Source organism: Orycteropus afer, unplaced genomic scaffold, assembly GCF_000298275.1.
Source record: "Orycteropus afer afer isolate SDZICR_OR568_19922 unplaced genomic scaffold, OryAfe1.0 scaffold00935, whole genome shotgun sequence".
In the NCBI taxonomy this organism is placed as follows: domain Eukaryota; kingdom Metazoa; phylum Chordata; class Mammalia; order Tubulidentata; family Orycteropodidae; genus Orycteropus; species Orycteropus afer.
Genome location: NW_006922522.1, coordinates 234614 through 240448, shown reverse-complemented (window position 1 = coordinate 240448; position 5835 = coordinate 234614).

Genomic DNA, 5835 nt, shown 5'->3' with positions numbered 1-5835 from the left:
AGTGATATGGCCTCGGAAACCCAAGGAGGATTAGCTGTGAGTGGGATCCGACTCGAGGGCAGTGCATATGTGTGTATATGTATGTGAGAGCTGGACAATGAATAAGGAAGACCAAAGAAAAATTGATGCTTTTGAGTTGTGGTGCTGACAAAGAATACTGAAAGACCACCGACTGTTAAAAGGACTAACAAATCTGTCCTGGAGGAAGTGCAACCGGAATGCTCCTTGGAAGCAAGAATGGCCAGACTTTGTCTCACCTACTTTGGTCATGTTATCAGAAAGGACCATTTCCTGGGGTAGAATATCATGCTTGGTAAGGTGGAGGGTCAATGAAAGAAGGGAAGGCTCTCAACAAGATGTATTGACACAGTGGCTGCAGTGGTGGCCTCAAGTATAGCAGGGATTGTGGAGCTGGTGTGGGACCAGGTGATGTCTTGTTCTGTTGTGCATGGGGTCGCTATGAGTTGGAGGCTACTTGACAGCACCTAACAACAACAACTAGAACATAGAGTAGCAAAAGTGGATGGATGAGATGATGAATTAAAAGAGTTGAACAGAAGATTTCAAAGATTACAATAACAAAATGCATAAAGACCTGAGGTTAGAAAATCAAAAAGAAAGAAAATGCTCAGCATTTCTCAAACTAAAAGAAATAAAGAAAAAATTCAATCCTCAAATTTTGATACTGAAATCCATGGGCAAATAATGAATGAAACAGAAATTATCAAGATTAGATGCAAGGGATACTCAGGGCCACTGTACCAAAAAGACTTGGTAAACATTCCAAAGTTTTAAGAGGTAGCATTTGATAAAGAACCTATGGTACTAAAGGAAGAAGTCCAAGCTGCACTGAAGCCTTTGGGAAAAAACAAGGCTCCAGGAATTGACAGAATATCAATTAAGTGTTTTCAACAAATGAATGTAACACTGGATTAACTTGTCTTTAACAAGAAATTTAAAAGAGCTGCTTCCTGGTCAACCTTACCTGTAGACTAGAAGAAATCCATATTTGTGGCAAAAGAATGCGCACAATGCAGAAATTATCGAACAATATCATTAATATGTGTGATAGTTATGTTTGTGTATCAACTTGGCTGGGCCTGATTGAGTGGCTAGGCAACTGGTGGTAGTTATTCCCCATGATGAGACTGGCAATCAGCCCCATGGTGTGATTTACCACAAGCAGCTGAGTGGCTGCCTTTGGGATGTGGACTGCTTCCTGTATATAAGGAGAAGCCGTGAGAATGGCCTCTAGCCTATGGCCCCTTGGACCCTGCATGTAGCCATGTCGTTGTTCTGCCTGCCATGCTCTGCTGACCTGGGGACATACAATGGACTTAAATTAATGGTCTGCCATGTGGTATGGTAACATCAGGACTGTTCCTTTTTATTTGTCAACCTTGGGGCTTCTCAGCCTCAGCAGCCAGCAGCTGTCTGAGTGAAGAAAAGCCTCTAGCTCCAGTGGGCTGGGAGCAGGAGGCAGAGCTGGACCCCAATATTGAGGGGCTTTCAGCCAACCCCTAGAGCTGACACTTTGAATTTGGACTTAAAGCCTCCAAATTGTAAAAATAAACTCCTGTTTGCTAAGGCCACCCCATTTGTGGTGTATTTCTGTCAGAGCAGCCCTAGGTAACCTGAACAATAAGACAAACACGTAAAATTTTACTGAAGATAATTGCAGCAGTACAACAAGGAATTGCCAGAAATTCTAGCCAGATTCAGAAGATGATGTGGAAAACAGGATATCATTGCTGATGTCAGGTAGATCTTACCTGAAAGTAGAGAATACTAACAAGATATTTCCCTGTGTTTTATTGACTATGCAAAGGTGATTGCATGGATTATAAAAAATTTATGGATAGCATTGGGAAGAATGGGAATTTCAGAAGACCCATTTGTGCTCATGAGAAACCTGTACATAGACCAAGAAGAAGTCATCTGAACAGAACAAGGGAATACTTCATGGTTTGAAGTCTGGAAAGGTGTGCATCGAGGTTGTATCCTTTCAGTATACTTATTCAATCAGTATGCTGAGCATGTAATCTGAGAAGGAAGAATATATGATAAGAATGTGAAATCAGGATTGGAGGAAGATATATTAACAGCTTATGATATCAGATGACACAACCTTGCTTGCTGAAAATTAGCAGGATTCAAAGCACTTAGTGATGAAAATCAGACTTCGGGATGGATTACACTTCAATATACAGAAAACAAAAGTCCTAAGAACTGGGCCTATGAATCACATCATGATATATGGAGAAAAGTTTGAAGTTTTCAAGCATTTAATTTTATTTGGATCTACTACCAACACACATGGAAGCACCAAACCAAAACCAAACACACTTCCATAGAGTTGAACCTCACTCACAGTGACCCCTCCTTGGGTTCCTGAGGAGGTATCACTATGGAAGTAGATCACCCAACCTTCCTTCTGAGGAGTGGCTGGTGGGTTTGAACCACCAGCCTTCTGGTTAGCAGTCAATGCCTTAGGCATTATGGTACCAGAGCTCCTACACATGGAAGCAGCAGTCAAGAAATCAAATGATATATTTCCTTGGGCAAATCTGCTGCAAAAAAACTCTTTAAAGTGTTAATAACCAAAGATATTCCTTTGTGGACTAAGGTGAGTCTGATGAAATCATAGTATTTTCTATCATCTCATATATATGCACAAGCTGGACAATGAATAAGGAATTCTGAAAAAGAATTGATGTAAATGAATTATGGTGTAGGTAAATATATTATATCCCATGGAGTGCCAGAGAACCAACAAATCTGTCTTGGATGATGTATGACAAGAATGCTCCTAAGTAGTGAAATGGCAAGATTATATCTCATTTACTTTGGATGTGATATCTGGAAGGACCAATCTCTGTAAAAGGATATTGTGGTGGTTAAGTTTGTGTGTCAACTTGGCTGGGCCTGGTTGAGTGACTGGGCAGCTGGATGTAGTATTCTTCACAATGAGACTGGTAATCAACTCCATGGTGGAATCTACTGTGAGTAGCTGAGTGGCTGCTTTGGGTACGTGGTCTGCTTCCCATATATAAGAAAAAGCTTTCGGAATGGTCTCTAGCTTACGGCATGCTCGGACCCTGCATGTAGCCATATTGTTGTTCGGTACTCTTCCATGCTCTGCTTACCTTGGGACGTTCAATGGACTTGAATTAATGGCCTGCCATGTGGTTTGGTAACATTGGGACTGTGCCAATTTTTTTGTCAACCTTGGGCTTGTTAGTCTCAGAAGCCAGTAGCTGCCTGAATGAAGAGTTGTATCTATCTTCTGTGGGCCAGGAACAAGGAGGCAGAGCTGAAGCCCAAGGTCAAGGGTCTTTCACCCAGCCCCTAGAGCCTGGCACTTTGAGCTCAGACTTAAAGCTTTCAAACCTTAAGAGAATAAACTCCTGTTTGTTAAGGCCATCCCATTTGTGGAATATTCTTGTCAGAGTGTCACTAGGTAACCAGAAAAGATATTATTCTTGGTAAAGTAGAAGGTCAGTGAAAAAAGGAAGATCTTCAATGAGATGAATTGACATAGTGGTTGCAACAATGGTCTCAAATATAACAATGATTGTGACAATGGTGCAGGACTGAGAAATATTTTGTTCTATTGTATATGGGGTTGTTATGAGTTGGAAATGAACACAATGGAACCTAACAACAACAAGAAATATAAATCTTCCTAACAGCTTTATTAGTAACTGAATAAAATTTAAGCAATCTGGCAGTGTAGTGCCTAAGGCATTTGACTGCTAACCAGAAATCTGGTGGTTCAAAACCACTAGCCACTTCTCAAAAGGAAGATTGAACATCTACTTCTGTAGTGGTACCACCTCAGAAACCCAAAGAGGGATTGCTATGAGTCAGTTCTGACTTGAAAGCAGTGAGTTTAGTTTTTGGTTCTATGTTAATAAAATTTAACTGTATAAAATAAATTGTAGTACACTTACTCCAATTAAAATCTATTTGTTTTCTGATATTTACATTTTTGATAATAGTAAAAAGTCTACTCTCTGATTATTTTGCACATTAGCAATGTATGCCTGGCAGTGACAACTGTCAACGTGCAAGGTTAGAGTAATGTCAGCTGTGATGGTTAAGGTTATGTGTCAACTTGTCTGGGCCATGATTCACAGTGGTATAGCATTTAAGTATTGGTGATATTTGGCAGTTATGCATTGCTGTATTCATCCTCCATTTAATGATTTGATGTGATCCTCCTCCATTTTAGCATAATGCTGATTTTCACCTAATGGCCTTGCCTTTATCCATGTGAATAAGTCAGGAATAGGTGTATATCCATACAGTGTAATACTACCTATAATTAAAAATAACCAAATTGCAGATATATGTATTCATTGTATGTAGGTCTCATAAGTATTATGCTATATAAATTTTAAAAACAAAACAAAAAAAAGAGAAATTTTAAATAAATTTTGTATAATTTCATACTGACCATATATGGAAGGAAGTGGACTCAGACTTTCATGAGGTTTTTCAATGCCAAACTTTAATTAATGATCCCTGGAGGATGGAATTTCAGGGGCTACTTTGTTCTTTAAGTAGCATTGATGGCACAATAATTAAGCATTAGGCTACTATTTGAAAGGCTGACAGCTCCATCTCCCTAAGCTACCCTGGGGGAGAAAAACCAAAACCAAACCCACTGTCATAGAGTTGATCTTGACTCATAGAGATTCCTCATGGGATTTCCAAGGTGGTATCACAACTGAAGTAGATTACCCTATCTTCCTTCTGAGGAGTGGCTGGTGGATTTGAACCACCAGCCTTCTGGTTACCAGTCAAATAATGTTCCCATAAAGATTACAGCTTATAAAACTGTTTTGGGCATTTCTTCTCCATCACATGGGATTATCGTGAGTGGAAAATCCACTTAATGGCAGTGTGTTCTTTTAATCAATTTTTGGCCCACAGACCACATAAAGACATGAGATTCAGGAAATGTTTCTCATGGGTTTTTATGCTAGTTTCCCTCAGAATTTATCACAGTGCCAACCATAAGATCTATCATAAGGATGATTGGTCTGTATGCTTTGCAGATGGAGGCAATGGTCAGAACACAATTCGGGGCCTATTGGATCAACTACCATCATTGCAATCTTATAAGTTGGTGCACATCCACAGTTATGAGCCACTTCAGTTGCCAAAACTTATATGAGTGGTACTATGCCAAAGATAGCATATCTAAAGGGGAAAATAATGTAATCACTCTCATCCAGGTTCTTATGGATACAGGCTTTCCTAGGCAATATTTATCAGAGTACAATAGCCCTGTCTCATGTCTGAAGAGCTACAATGGAGTTTTGAAATTAACTGTTGACTACTGTTCCTCAATCAGGAAGTAAGAACCCTCTTACATGTTTACCTGCACAACATGTCCATGATGAAGGTGTAGTGTCTTTGATTGTCAGCTTATATGCCACATTATAATTAGAATTATTTTTAATATACTTGTAGGAGGTTTATCAACATCAATTCACTTTTACTTGGATATTCTGAAATGTTCTATTTTGTCTCAAGGATATTTGACTAATATATGTCACCTCTCCCTAATTGAGGGTGCATCCTGGGATTAATAATAGCTTTTTCCATGGTGACATGTTTCCATTTATATAGATTATCCTTTTTGTGAGTCCCATAGTCTGCCAATATCTACCACAAAATAGGTGATAACTTTTGCAGTATAGTAAATTACTTGGTATGGCTTTTTTAGCCATAAGTCTTTGTAAACTCTGTGGTGAAATTTGCTGTGAGCAACTGAGGAGCTCCTGATTGTAAAAGTTATCCACCTGGGGTATTTCTGTTGGGCAC